Below are 15,708 nucleotides of genomic sequence, written 5' to 3' on the forward strand. Positions count from 1 at the left end.
TCTCCTGCCTACCTTTCATCTCCCTCTCTCCCTCCCTCCCTTTTTCCCCTCATTTTCTTCCTACACCTCACGTCCCTCTCCATTGTCTATATGTCTCCCCTATTTTTTCCCTATTAAACCCAGATTTGTACTTCCCCTCTCTCTCTCCTCCACTCTCTCCTCCCCCCCTCCTTCCCTATAATCCACACTCTCTTCAATCAGTTTTCGTTTCCTAATAAACACACCCTTTTTTTTTTTCTCTTCTATTCAATTTGTTTTTTCCTTTTCTTCAAAACAGGATGTTTTTGTGTGTGTGTGTGTGTGTGTGTGTGTGTGTGTGTGTGTGTGTGTGTGTGCGTGTGTGTGTGTGTGTGTGTGTGTGTGTGTGTGTGTGTGTGTGTGTGTGTGTGTGTGTGTGTGTTGACTAAGTTTTTCTTCTTTTATATTGATCAAATGTCGTGTTTTTGTGTTTTTTTGAGCGAAAGTTATTTTTTTTTATGTATTGGCCAATTTCTTTTTTTTTGTGATTATATGTTTTTTTTTATCGTGTATTGACGAAAAACTTTATTGTGTTCTATTGACGAGTTACCATTTTTGTGTTGGCCAAAGTGTTTAGTTCATAAATTGTGTTGAACTGGTGCACATTTTAATCACGGTACAGGTGTGTCTCCCATGACTCATAACAGGTGTGTCTTCCATGACTCATAACAGGTGTGTCTCCCATGACTCATAACAGGTGTGTCTTCCATGACTCATAACAGGTGTGTCTTCCATGATTCATAACAGGTGTGTCTTCCATGACTCATAACAGGTGTGTCTTCCATGACTCATAACAGGTGTGTCTTCCATGACTCATAACAGGTGTGTCTTCCATGACTCATAACAGGTGTGTCTTCCATGACTCATTATAGGTGTGTCTCCCATGACTCACCTGTGCTACACCTGTTAATAAGCCCCCATTTACCTGTCTACACCTCTTGGTAAACCCCCATCACCTGTGGACCATATTACCATTTATTGTGATTATATTTACGATAGAATTAATATACTCTTGTGATTGGTAATTTTTCCCATAACTTTAAAGTATTGGGACTTTTGTTAGTAATATTTTTGTTATTTATTTTTGATGATCAACACAAGGTCTTCTGCACTAGTTCATTCTCCTCCTCTGAGTCTTATCTTAAGAGTAATAAACTTGTTGCTGCTTCCTGGCGAGGAGTTAAGTTTTTGTTCTTGTGTATGAATAAAAAAATAAATCTTTCGACGTGAACTCCAGGTCAGCCGGGCACAGTTAGCTGCGTTTATTCAAGCAAGCAAAAGTCTATTGGGTGTATATATGAACGACACACCAAGCAAACTTGTTTAATAAAAAAAAAGGTTGAATAAACGTTTGTCCAAATTACTTATTCATATCATGGGAGAAGCAAGAAGTTGGGAGTATAATTCCTGTAGTTTACTTGGTGTGTGTTGAGTCCCTGAGCCCCGACCTTATCTGTAGCTCTGGTCTGGGGCGGAACAGCTCTCTTCCCATCGATGCAGTCACGTGAAGTTTAGCCCCCCCCTCCCTCCCTCCCCCCCACAAAAAGGGAATGAAATAAATTAATATATTTTTTGTTTTATTTTTTGTTTTAATCTAGGAATATTTTGTCTGTACAGGTAGATAGAATGAGTTTAATGGTGAGTGGAGACTTAAGTGCACAAGGTTTATAAAGACAACAACAGTGGCAAGGGGTGAGGTTGTAGGGGGGGAGGGGTAGGGGAAGGTGAGGGTAAGGGAAGGGGTGAGGGTGTAGGGGGGTGAGGTGGGGAAGGGGTAGGGTGTAGGGGAAGGGGTGGGAGGGTGTAAGGGGTGGGGAGGTTGTGAAGGGGTGAGGGTGGGGAAGGGGTGAGGGTGTGGGGAAGGGGTGAGGGTGGGGGAAGGGGTGAGGTGTAGGGAAAGGGTGAGGGTGTAGGGAAGGGGTGAGGGTGTGGGGAAGGGTGAGGGTGTGGGGAAAGAGTGAGGGTGTGGGGAAAGGGTGAGGGTGTAGGGAAAGGGTGAGGGTGTAAGGGAAGGGGTGAGGGTGTAAGGGAAGGGGCAGCGGTGTTAGCAGATGGGATATGGGTAAAATTAAATGGGCTCAAGACATCATTAAGTTGGATGTGGATAATGAGAGTCGTATCTTAATGGGATGTATGAATGACCAGGCTAAGAAGGAGAGAGAGAGATGATGATGATGATGATGATGGTGATGATGATGATGACAAGGGGGAGATGTGTTCCTTTTAGGATTATAAAATGAATACACAACATAAGAGAAGGAAAGAAGGGAGAGGAGTAATTGTAATGAACTGAGAAGGAAGGAAGGAAGGAAGGAAGAAAGAGGTGTAATTATAATGAACTAGGAATGAAGATAAAGCTTAATGTGGCTTCTTTTTAGTAGACTATTGTTATATATACAGTAAGTCCTCTACTAAAGTCAATAAATATCTAAATAACGAAAACAACAAAATCAAACATTCAAGTACGTATTTATGTGAATGGAGTAAATAGCGTTGAAGAGACATGACATTATTACTGGAATACGTTAATAAACACGAAATGAGGCGAAGACGTAGGGGGAGGGACTGTCTCAGGAAGGGAGGTGTGTGTGTGTGTGTGTGTGTGTGTGTGTGTGTGTGTGTGTGTGTGTGTGTGTGTGTGTGTGTGTGTGTGTTCTTTATGGATGGATTAGTGGTAAAGGATACTTAGGGTTGGGTCATCATATAGGGAGGCAGGAAGATGAAGAGGAGGAGGAAGAAGGGGAGGAGGAAGATGAAGAGGAGGAAGATGAAGGGGAGGAAGAAGATGAAGAGGAGGAAGAGGAAGGGGAGGAAGAAGATGAAGAGGAGGAAGAGGAACTAATGGGCGGCGTTTATACAGCTGGGAAAGAGTAAAGTCTGTTGAGTATGGCGCCTAGAGCAGTCCAGGTAATACCGGCACTAATTTCATTACCGTGACCCAGGTGAGCCAATCGGGTAAGGTGAAACACATGGCAACGTTCCACTAACACACCCACACGCCGGTCTTGCTTCAGTTTTAAAATGAAAATTATGTAGATTTTTGTTTTTCATATTTAATTTCTAGGCTAAAGCTTGGTGGCACGTGTTGGTCGGCCCAAGTCTCATGTTAGAATTTATTGAGGAACCAGTGACGATATACTATTGTGTTAGTTAGCGATAAGTCATAAGATACGCGGTAGTTATGTGTGAATTGATGTTATTTCGATAAAGTTGTTTTCTCTCTGTATGTATGAGTGTTGTGTGTTGGTGTGAGACACGTGGGTGTTCCTGTGTAGTGTTACACAAAACACTCATTTTAGGTGTTGTGTGACGCCTCGCCATCGTCATGCACCTCGCTGTTGACGCTACGTACGTCTCCGACATAAATGGTGGATATTAGTAGTGTCCAGGCTGGTCCAACACGTGTTTACCTGCCTGGACTCGGGTAGGACGGTCGTATTGACCAGGACGGTGGGCGTCGCCAAGGTCGACCCACTGGTGGCTACTTCCCGCATTACTCCCCACCATTATGACAGTCTCTTGTCTTTAAATAACTTCTGTTTTATTCCAAGGTTCCCGCCACATTCCTTAACAAGTAGATACATAGTTACGATGGCCAGGGCGGCAGCGGAGTGAAGGAGGAATCGTTACGGGTGATGGGTAGTTACTGTATCTCTGTGCGACCATTGATCGACTGGCTGTAGCCTTGGCCTGTCTCAGCTGCTATATTTACACAACCTTCCGAATGGTGCCACCCCCCCCCACCTGAGTCCCTATCTGTCGTCACCGTGAACTAACCTGGTGGAGGGGCAGATTAAGGGTAATTGGGGTACATTTGGGGTGATTGGAAAGGGGAGAACATTAGGGGGGTAATATGGAGTGTGGAATATTGGGGTGAGGGATGGGAAGGAGACATTGATAGTGAAAAGGTATGATGATGAAGTATAAGGATGATGGAGTGTAGGAAGTTTGGGATGATGTTGATGATGATGATAATGATGATGATGATGATGATGGAACATTGGGGGAATGAATGAGGATGGGGTAGAAGAATGGGAATTAAGAATGAAAGGGGGTGATGAGAATGGATAGATGACCCAGAACAAATTACGGCTAGGCACGGAATGTAACCCCCTCCCCCAGCCCTTGTAGCGTCATGAGGAGCTGAGAGAAATAACAACTTGCTGGGGGGGCTGTTGTTGTGTGTGTGTGTGTGTGTGTGTGTGTGTGTGTGTGTGTGTGTGTGTGTGTGTGTGTGTGTGTGTGTGTGTGTGTGTGTGTGTGTGTGTGTATGTGCTGGGTTAGCCTGGGTGTCTGCAATGTCCTGTGTACAATATTGAACCTTTACTGTTCACTCATGTACACCTGTAGTCGTTCCGCCGTGTACACACTGCCCAGGGAGAAATGATGTAGACGCCCACAAACACGTGACAGTGTGATTATATACCGGCTCTTTCTTCACACACACACACAAAGGCATGGTGGTAGTGGTGGTGTTGGTGGTGATGATATGGAGGTGGTGGTTTAGATGGTGATATTATTGGTGGTGATAGTGGTGTTTCCTGACGACTACCTCCCCCCTCCCAACATGTAGGACGCCCTCCTGCCTTCAGCGCCGCCGCCGTATGGATCTCTGCAGGCGTAATTTCGCTCGAGCTTCCTCTTACATTTGACTGGATCCAAACTGCGCAAACATTTACTCCTGGCGTTTAAATATTGGTTGTGGGAGGTGGTGGTGTGATGGTGGTGGTCGGGTGATCACAGAGATGGTGGTAGTGATGGTGGTGGTCGGGGTGATCACAGAGATGGTGGTAGTGATGGTAGTGGTCGGGGTGATCACAGCGATGGTGGTAGTAGTGGTGATAGTGGTTGGGATTCACAGTATAAACACCATTTAACACTAACCCCCGGTAAAATGATATCCACAAATTCAGGAATCTATCACTTATTGGAACCCTGAAGACGCACTGAAACACTGAATCCCTGAGACCCTGAAACACTGAAACACTGAAGCCCTGAAACCCTGAGACCCTGAGACCGTGAAACACTGAAACACTGAAACCCTGAAACCCTGAGACCCTGAGACCGTGAAACACTGAAACACTGAAGCCCTGAAACCCTGAGATCCTGAGACCGTGAAACCCTGAAACACTGAAACACTGAAGCCCTGAAACCTCGAAACCCTGAAACCCTAAAGTCATGAAACTCTGAAGCCCTGAAGACTAATCCAGATCTCCCCCCTAAAATCACAACTGCCCCTGATCCGCCCACCGCTGGACCTGGGAGAGACCCTGAATATATGATGACATTGACCCTGAAACTTATGCTTATGTTAACTACTTACACACACACACACACACACACACACACACACACACACACATCTTGCTTATTTTCGGCTCTTTGCTTTCAGTTTTAATTGGTTGCTTATCGTGCTGTGCCTATTATTTTATGTGTTACTTGCTGTTCCTTGATAAATATTGTGTTCCTTGTTGTTCCTTGATATTTATTTTTTATGTTCCTGCGGTTCCTTGATATTTATCGTGTTACTTTGCTGTTCCTTGATAAATATTGTGTTACTATCCCTGGATATATATTTTTTTATGTTCCTGCTGTTCCTTAATATTTATCGTGTTCCTTGTTATTCCTGGATATTTATTAACTGTATGTACTCAATGCCTCAGGTTTTGTGAGTATACTTAATGTGAGATGGGTGAGTAGTGTTGTGAGTAACTAGTATGAGTTGTATGAGTAAGTATGAGTTGTACTAATGAAGATGGTGTCCCCTCTTCCTTCCTCCGGCAGCAAAAACATGTCAGGGTGGACGTCTAGTGGTAACAGCGGCCCGGCGGGTATCCCAGGCTCTGTGGACGAGGAGGCGAACCTGAGACAACAGAAACTCCGTAAGCAGGTAGGTTCATTTACTTCACCTGTCCTCACCTGTCCTCACCTGTCCCCTCACACACACACACACACACACACTCTTCTCCCTCAACAGAACCTCTTGAAACAGGTACAGTATGTCCTTCGCCTTCGTCGCCTCCCCCTTCGACGTAGAACACACACACATTCTCCCTCCTGTCGTGTCGCGCACCTTAAGGATTTGAGATGAACATGTAGGAAGCACTTTATTCCTAAAGGATTTATTCGGAACTCTTTAGAACATCTCGGGGCCCCACAGGGATTTATTCGGAACTCGATGAACAAATTTTGGGCCCCCCACGACGCTGCTAACCTTCAAGATTTATTCCAAATTGCTCGTACATTTTCCCAACCTAACCTAACCTAACCTAACCTAACCTAACCACGAGAGAACATTTCGTCATAAAGTGAACGCTGAGGGAGAATGTAGTCCATTATATCGAGGTTCATTGTCTGTTAAACCTCCATATAAAATAATATAATGGATAGTACAGTCCATTATATCGAGGTCCGTTAGATGGGAACCTCTATATAATGGACTATACCCTTGAGTGACATCCGTTAAATGGAGGTTCCGTTAATGTGAAACCTCTATATAACGAACCCTCGATATAACGGAATGTCCTCTCATAATCGTCCGTTTAATAGAAGTTTCACTGTAACTCAACACGAGGTCTTGGCAACTCCTCACATGGTCGTGGCGGTGTGCTGCGTGAGGGTAATTTATTTATAATATTTATGAACACGTGGGGTGATTTTTTTCCTCATGTATAAATCACAGACCAACTACCTAAAGGAATTATTGAAGAGCGTTAATCAACCTTTGCCTTGGTGATTCAATTATGGTGATTGATATTTGATTATATATTGAAATCTAATTCGTAGGGATAGATCAAATGGTGTATGTAAAGGTGTAGAATAGGTGTAAATCTGTGTGTTAGTCGTGGGGTGTAGGTGTGTAGGTTGAGGCGGTAATCTAGCCAAAGTCCCCGCCATTGTGGTAACCAGTTTAGTGTTGAATATTTCATTGTTCTTTAAAGCTTTACTCGACCACGTCTCTTGTGTGTGTGTGTGTGTTGGAGGAGACTAATGAGCGCTATAGAGCCTTTATCAATTAATGGCCTTGTTGACACAGTGGGCAGGTAAACGAGGTGTATGATGGTTCGGTCAACATAATTACAACATGGTCCGGCCTTGATAATATAAGTTAACAACCACCACCGAGGCGAGGGTATAGGTGGTGAATGGTCAGATGGGCCGCCAGTCCTAATAGGCTCCAAAACTATGCAAGGTGAACCATTAGAATTAAGGGTTCATTTCGTATATGTGTGTGTGACTCACTTTTCATACCATCTAGTGCTAATGGATCCCCCAACCTAACTTAACCACACCATTAGGATTTTGGGATACAGTCTTAATGGGCCCTAGTTTTTAATGGTGGAGATTAAGTTAAGTTATAGGGCCTATAAAACCGGGATCCCATTTGAAACGCCCTCCCCCCTCCCCCCTCCCCCCTCCCCCTCCCCTAACCAGTAACAGGGTGGCTGACGGGCGCTCTCTACTCACAGGGTCTGGGGGTTACTACTTGGCTGCTGGGTCATAAATATTTTGCCCAGCGCTCTCCAGGGTGATCCCAGAGTAAAGGTATTAATAATGGACGGTGTAAATAGGAGAAGGGAGTATAATACGACGATAAACATTGTTCAAACTACGAATTCAAACACAAGAACCAACACTTAACCCGGAAAAATTAAACAAAATTAAATAAAAAACACAAGTGAAATATCGTACATAAGAGGCTGTTTTTTTTGTTTTTGTTTTCGTGTGTGTGTAAATTATGTCATACAAACAAACGAACAGAAATATTGAATCTTTTTATAAATTCTGATAAAAAGATAAACCCTTTCTCAATTTATATTAGACGGGACAAAAAAAAAAGACATGATAAAAATTTAGGACCGTTTTTTACTCAAATTTAAGAAAAAAAAAGACTATTTGTAGATTCATATAATAACAGCAATAGTCTTTATAAGTAATGTAAGTCGCCATAGCCAAGTTACCTGTTAAAAGAGCACAGGTAGACGCCAGGCTCTCTCTCTCTCTCTCTCTCTCTCTCTCTCTCTCTGACTGACACACACACACACACACACACACAGACAGATCGATTTCAATATAACTAATGATGATAATAATAAATATATTGATTATACTCAGGTGCTGCGTGTGTGTGTGTGTGTGTGTGTGTGTGTGTGTGTGTGTGTCATGTTTAGTATGTTTACCCCTCACCCTCCCCCCTCCCCAACACCACACGCCACGTATACGCTTTAAGCAGACCGAAACAGTCACGGTAGAAGCTGAATATGTACCGAAATGCATTATTGTCACGGTAACGCATAATGCAGGTCGTAAAATGGATGAGGGAGTGTGTTAACCTTGACCCAACTGCAGGTAGACATTTGTGAAGAGGTTAATTAGACTAAAAACAGGTTAACATACTGACTGTTTGAGAAAATTGGAACTTTACCGGTAAGTCTTGATTAAAATCCTTTGTACCGGTAACCCTAATCAACACACCTTTGTACCGGTAACCCTAATCAACACATCCCTTTGTACCGGTAACCCTAATCAACACATCCCTTGACCCAACTTTGTACCGGTAACCCTAATCAACACAGGTAGACATTTGTGAAGAGGTAATAATTAGACTAAAAACAGGTTAACATACTGACTGTTTGAGAAAATTGGAACTTTACCGGTAAGTCTTGATTAAAATCCTTTGTACCGGTAACCCTAATCAACACACCTTTGTACCGGTAACCCTAATCAACACATCCCTTTGTACCGGTAACCCTAATCAACACATCCCTTTGTACCGGTAACCCTAATCAACACATCCCTTTGTACCGGTAACCCTAATCAACACATCCCTTTGTACCGGTAACCCTAATCGACACATCCCTTTGTACCGGTAACCCTAATCAACACACCTTTGTACCGGTAACCCTGACAATCACACTGGACAGGAGGAAAAGTTGTCACGTTTGATGTCCCCCGGAATCCGGATATTGAAGAGTGAGTGTCGTATATACCAAACAATTTGGTCGTCAGGGAGAGAGAAGTGAAACTACACAAGAATGCCTCTGTTACTCTTTTTTTTTTGTTTTACGTTTTTGTTTTTTTTAGGTTCAGATTGTCTGTTGTTTCGCGTGTGTGGGATCTGATTACCTTTTGGTTGGTCTCTCAGTACAAGGTATGCTGTCGCTTTCCTTCCGCTGAGTGGAAATTTGGCGTTGTGGGTGGTGTTGTTGTTGTTGTTGTTGTTGTTGTTGTTGTCGTTGTTGTTGTTGTTGTTGTTGTTGTTGTTGTTGTTGTTGTCGTCGTTGTTGTTGTCGTTGTTGTTGTTTTGTTATATTATCTTTTGCGTGAATAGTTACGTTAGATTTATTTTATTACATATATTTATTAAAGTTTTTGGAATAAGAGCCAGGGGTGGCGGGGGGGGTGGTGGTAGATTGTGTGACGGCCCAGGGTTGTGGTGTAGGAGAGAGAGCCAGGTTAGAGCACACAGGTGATAGCACAGGTAAGCTAGTGGCGTGGTACTCCTGAAACAGACTCCTGACATGTGATATTGTGGAGGAGTACTGTACTAACGACCCGCCTCTTTCGTTCTATCTTTCTTCTTTCACATAGATTTTCTTTTTTACTTCGCTAGGAAAGAAATACTCTGGATGTCTGAATTCACACTGAAGATTTGGATTACGTGTTTCATAGTCCCGATGTCTCATTAGGGGAAGTGTAGATACCGTGAAGTTGACAGTAATGCCGACACTGCACTGGATTGTTTTCATTTCCCCATCTGCAATGTTCGGTATACCTATTCTCAGCTAAAAGGATTAAGGCGGGTGAGGGGAGGGGTGAAGAGTGAACCTGTGGCTACCATAACAAGAGGCGGGTGTTGTGTTCACTCACCCACACTCAGGGAGGGTGGATGAAAGAAAAGGAGGAAGAAAGGAAGGATAGAAAGAAGGAAGAAAAGAATGAAGAAAAAGGAAGGAAAGAAGTAAGGAAGGAAGGATGGAATGAAGGGAGAAAAAAGGAATGGACAAAATAAGGAACAAGGAAGGAAAGAAGGAAGGAAGGAGAGGGCCACAGGACTTCTGATAAGCTTTAAGTCGACTTTGAACTGTGATCCTCAGAGCCCCCGCCTTGACCCCGCTCTCCACCCAAGGACTCCCACAGATTCCACAGGTATTAGGGCACGACGCGCTCTGATTGGGCCTCTTCTGTCGTGACGTCAGCTAGAATCTCTCCCGCTGCTCACCTGTCGTACAGTACCTGGGAATCCATATTTTTTCTTAATCGTGTATAAAAACTCATGTTGACCTGACCTGACCTGACCTGACCTGACCTATAATAATAACAGTGATGATACAGTAAATATCCAAATAAAAATGATAAACGTTTCCTTCTCTTCTTCCTCCTCCTCTCCCTCCTCCTCTCCCTCTTCCTCCTCCTCTTCCTCTTCCTCCTCCTCTTCCTCTTCCTCCTCCTCTCCCTCCTCATCCTCCTCCTGATACTGTAGACCCAGACCTCCGTCCTCCCGAGAAGACCTCACCCAGCCTCCTTTCTTTTACTCTGCGGATACCGAACAAGTTCTTCCTTTGTGTGTGGGATTAGTTTCAGTGAGTCCGTCGGGGAGGGAAGAGGGTGAGGTGAGAGGAGAGAATGAGGTGAAGGAAGAGGTGGAGAGGGAAGAGGGATGGAGAGAGGAAGAGGGTGAGGTGGGAGGGAGAGGTGAGGTGAGAGGGTGAGAGGGTGAGTGAGAGAGGAGAGGTGGGGTGAGGGAGGAGAGGTGAGGTGGGAGGGAAGAGGGTGAGGTGGGAGGGAAGGGGTGAGGTGAGAGGGAAGAGGGTGAGGTGAGAGGGAAGAGGGTGAGGTGGGAGGGAAGAGGGTGAGGTGGGAGGGAAGAGGGTGAGGTGGGAGGGAAGGGGTGAGGTGAGAGGGAAGAGGGTGAGGTGAGAGGGAAGAGGGTGAGGTGGGAGGGAAGAGGGTGAGGTGAGAGGGAAGAAGGTGAGGTGGGAGGGAAGGAGAGAAACCTGAAGGAAGAGATGGAAGGGAACCATAAGAATCACAATAGACCAAAATAGTACAAATAATGTCTTGAGTTCTCGACCAGAGGGAAGGAGACAGGCAGATCGGTTCGTTAAAACAAAACAAAACACAAAATAAGTAAAATCCACGCGTTTCTGGGCATGACTTTACCTGATTGGTTCATTTACCCATCATGACGTAGGTTGGCATCCATAACTGTACACTGATTGGTTAATATTTCGTGGTGGTGCTGCAGTTGTGGATCTTGCCATAGTTACCGTGTTATCATGTGCGGCATTGGTGTGTGTGTGTGTGTGTGTGTGTGTGTGTGTGTGTAGACCTAACCTGGTGGCGCTAAAAACGTAATTTTTTTTTGTAGGGAAAGGAGGATTGAAAGAAGATTAGAGGTGGGGGAAGGAAGTTATAGTTCGGAAATTGAAGAAATTCAGGAGGAGGTAAGAGAGGGCGGGCTGACCGCCTAGCTAAGCTAATGGTGGTTTTGGGTTGTGTCATGGGTTAGTTATTGTCTGCCAGTACAGGCACTAGACAGCCTACCCTGTCCCATTTATGGGTGTTTTAAGGGCCTTATTTCATATTCCGCCGACCCTACTGGCGGATGCTGGTCTAGGGAGGTTGTCTATTGCCTGGCCGTGTAGATCGGGGGTGGTAATGGACCTTTTGAGATTTCGTAGCTTTTTGGGAACCATGTATGGTTGTTGTCGTTATCTGGTGGGAGTCTTTGAAGGAGTTCTTGCTCTGATCGTTCTATCTTTTGCCAGATTCTGCTGGCCAGGGTGTGCAGCTGCTGGTTGATGGGTTTCATTCTCAGGTCTCTATGTATCTCGGCTGTGGTTCTGGTGAAGGGGTATCTTTCACCTGTGACGAATCTTAGGGCTTCATTTTGGACCACCTGTAATTTTAATATTTGAGTGGTGCTCATAGTATGAAGAGGTATTGCTGGGTAAGTTAATATCGGTGTGAAAAGTGATGTCACCAGGCGGAGTTTTATTTTCTCAGGAAGCGCTTTAAAGCGGTATAGTTTTCTCAGTTCTCTTTTTGCCTTTTCCTTCCTGGTGTGGACATGATGGGAGTAACCTGTCATGGATATATGCAGGCCCAGGAGGGTGCCTCTGCTTTTGTATTCTATCTGGGCATTAATGGTTACTAATGGATGGGTTTTCCTTCTGCATAAGGGTATCACTGTGAATTTCGGGAGTCTGGTTTGGATTTTCCATTGTTTTTCGTAGTTATTTACCCTTTCTAATAACCGCGATCAAAACCCTGACGAAGACCTGGTATACCCCGCCCCCCCTCTCCTCTCCCGTCCACCACTCCATTGTTTACCCTACAGTTAAAATTCATCCACTACAACATACAAACACTCACAGTAAGAAGATGTTTATAATGAGAGTCACGCAGTCAAACAATCACACGGATAAGCATACCTAAACAGCCTCTATAATGATGTAAAAGGATTATGTATTTTTCCACTCCTGTGTAAGTTACCTCTCAGACCATCTCTAACTGAGGACGGTGTTTGAAGTTTGTGTTATAGATAAAGTACAATACGGTAATGTTTGCTCCATGTTCCGCCGATTTCCATTCGTTTTCCAATTTATGTAAAAGCCAGGAGCCAACAAGCTGAATGGGATGGAAGTAGTAGAGGGAGGGGGAAGGAGGGAGGGAGGGAACGCGTAGTTGGAATTGCAAGTCAACTAGAAACTTGGCTTTTTTCTGTTATCCAGGAAGCAATCACTTTCTATTTTATCTGTATCCTGTTTCATGTTTGTTTACACTAGAGGGTGAGGGCGCTACACTGCCCAGGGAGGTGTATAGAGTGGTTGGTGTAACACTGTCATCCATCTGCCACCTCACGTTGTCATCCATCTGCCACCTCACACTGTCATCCATCTGCCACCTCACACTGTCATCCATCTGCCACCTCACGTGTCTCCCAAGAAATTTGTTAAGTGGGAATTTTTTTTTTTGGATGTTGAGGCGCCTTGAAGGTTGTGTTCTTACCGTCATTACCGAAGTCACATGTTTAGAGAACTATATAATCACCATAACTCGGCGGCCAGTTGGCACGTGTTGATGAAATTTGTTACATACATACATACATACATACATACATACATACATACATATATACATACACTTAACTTTTTCAACGGCCAATAACTGATCCATAATTTACAGCAACATTATTAAACACGCAGCCCTAAAGAAACAGACAATATTTACCACACATGTTTGGGGTACATTTTAAACGGGTATTGAGCGCTGGGAAACACGTTATTTACTAATTTATGATTGGCTGTAGAGTTAACGGAATAAGGTTAATGTGAGTTTGTGATTGGCTGATAGATACGCTGGGAAACACGTTATTTACTAATTTATGATTGGCTGTAGAGTTAACGGAATAAGGTTAATGTGAGTTTGTGATTGGCTGATAGATACAGGTAGGAGGGGAGGTAGAGAGAGTTTGATGAGGAGGAAGACGTGAGGAAAGGTGAGGTAAAGGTAGATTATTATGCCTTTTTCTTCCTACTACCTCCTCCTCCCCCTCGTCCCCCCCCCTCCCTCCCCCCCCCACACGTCATTTCCAGGTTGGTGAGGGTAACGAGTGACGTAGCGGCGGTGGTTCAAAGAAACGCCATTATAACTCATGGCTGTTGAGAGGGGAGGGGGGAGGGGGAGAAGGAGAGAGGGAGAGAAGGAGAAGGGGAGAGGGTGGGGAGAAGAGAGGGGAAGGGGGAGAGGGAGAGAAGGGAGAGGGGGAAGGGGAGGGGGGGGAGAAGGGGAGAGGGAGGAGAGAAGGGGAGAAGGGGAGAGGGAGGGGAGAGAAGGAGAGAGGGGAAGGGGAGAGGGAGGGAGGGAGGGAAGAGAAGGAGGGGGAGGGAGAGAAGGGAGAGGGGGGAGAAGGAGAGGGAGGGAGAGAAAGGGAGAGGGGAAGGGGAGAGGGGGAAGGGAGAGGGAGGGAGAGAAGGAGAGAGGGGGGAAGGGGAGAGGGATGAGAAGGAGAGGAAGGGAGAAGGAGAGAGGGGGGAAGGGGAGGGAGGGAGGGGGAGGGGAGAGAGGGGAGGGGGAGGGAGAGAAGGGAGGGGGGAGACGGAGGGAGGGAGGGGGGAGAAGGGGAGAGGGAGGGAGGGAGGGGGGAGAAGGGGAGAGGGAGGGAGGGAGCGAGTCATATACTTAAAATGTATCGATGCTCCTGAATAATAAATGCCACGTAGAAAATTAATTATATTCCTCCAGCCAATTAAAATTCAGGTAGTAATATATATATATTCTGTACAGCCAATTAGAACTCGGGTAGTCATTTATATATATTCCCTCCAACCAATTAGAATTCAGCTTGTCATCTATACAGCCAATGAACAATCGATACCGTAAAAGACAAACCGTAGCAGCTATATTCAGCCAATGGAAAAGAGCTTATCAAACACAGGGGGCGGGAGTACTGTACTTGTTTCACCAATCATATTTAACCAGACAAGATAAGGCGTTACTCTCAGCCAATCACGTTTCATTTAGCAATACATGTACCTCTATAGTTATCATCCAAACACAACCAGCCAATCTAAACTTACCAGAGAAGCAGAGGTATACGATCAACCAATCAAAACTCACCATTCATCTGACCATGGTTGCTAAGTTACGCGACACAGTGACACACATTGGTGGGGCTGATTCACTCATTGTTTACATTGTGTATCCATGACTCCCAAGTTTACATTCATTATATACATTTGTTTGTTTACATAGTGACTGGCATAAAAATGTTTTAAAATTAGCTTTAATAATCTCCGGAACCAGTGGAATAGGTTAGGTTAGGTTAGGTTAGGTTAGGTTAGGTTAGGTTAGGTTAGACCAGACCCGGGTGCCTCATATTTGATGGCACCCTCCGCCTTGTATGTTATCATATCACACTGCTATTACCAACCAGCCCCCTCCTCCCTCCTCCCTCCTCCCTCCCAGGTTGACTGAGGCCGGATATACCATCAGGACTAAGCATTCAGTTCTTTCCAGCTAAGGCAATGAGAACTACCTGACCCTAATTATTATTATACCTGTTCACTACGTGTTTCCTCCCTAGTGTATGGGAAGGTTTTGACTCCTACCTTCTCTCAGTAAACCATTAATTATTATTCTATTATTACACACACACACACACACACACACACACACACACACACACACACACACACACACACACACACACACATGACTCTCTCTCTCTCTCTCTCTCTCTCATTTAATACAAAGTTTAGGTTCCAAGTAGCGACAACTCCTGAGCATGAGTGGGCCAAGAAGAGACAGAATGCAGGCATCATGCAGCCGTCGGAACGGGCCAAGTCGGCCAAGTCGAGGCCAAGGACTGCAGGAAGGCCATTCCCCACAACAAGAACCACGGCTTACACGGTCAGTACACTCCACTAACTCACGCACTCACCAACCTCACTCCAACTCACCACTCACTCAACTCCACGCACTACTCAACCTCACGCACTCACCAACTCACCTCACTCCCCACCTCAAACTCCACCTCACCCTAACTCACTCACTCACCCAACTCACTCACTCACCACCAACTCACTCACTCAACTCCACTCACTCACCTCACTCACCAACTCACCCACCAATTAACTCACTCCACCACCAACTCACGCACTCACTAACTCACGCACTCACTCA

The 15,708-nt window shown here is 45.0% G+C and overlaps 1 long non-coding RNA gene across 1 annotated transcript in view; it reads left to right on the plus strand.

The window, feature by feature from the left end:
• The window catches only part of LOC121861666, a 34,286-nt gene extending 18,855 nt beyond the window's left edge, over nt 1–15,431 (plus strand). Inside the window, exons 3-4 of the long non-coding RNA XR_006088056.1 lie at nt 5,803–5,908; nt 15,296–15,431. This is a non-coding gene — a long non-coding RNA (uncharacterized LOC121861666). The remainder of the gene's footprint in view (nt 1–5,802; nt 5,909–15,295) is intronic.
• Nucleotides 15,432–15,708: the final 277 nt, after the last annotated feature.

Source organism: Homarus americanus, unplaced genomic scaffold, assembly GCF_018991925.1.
Source record: "Homarus americanus isolate GMGI-L3 unplaced genomic scaffold, GMGI_Hamer_2.0 scaffold51216, whole genome shotgun sequence".
NCBI classification, from domain to species: Eukaryota; Metazoa; Arthropoda; class Malacostraca; order Decapoda; family Nephropidae; genus Homarus; species Homarus americanus.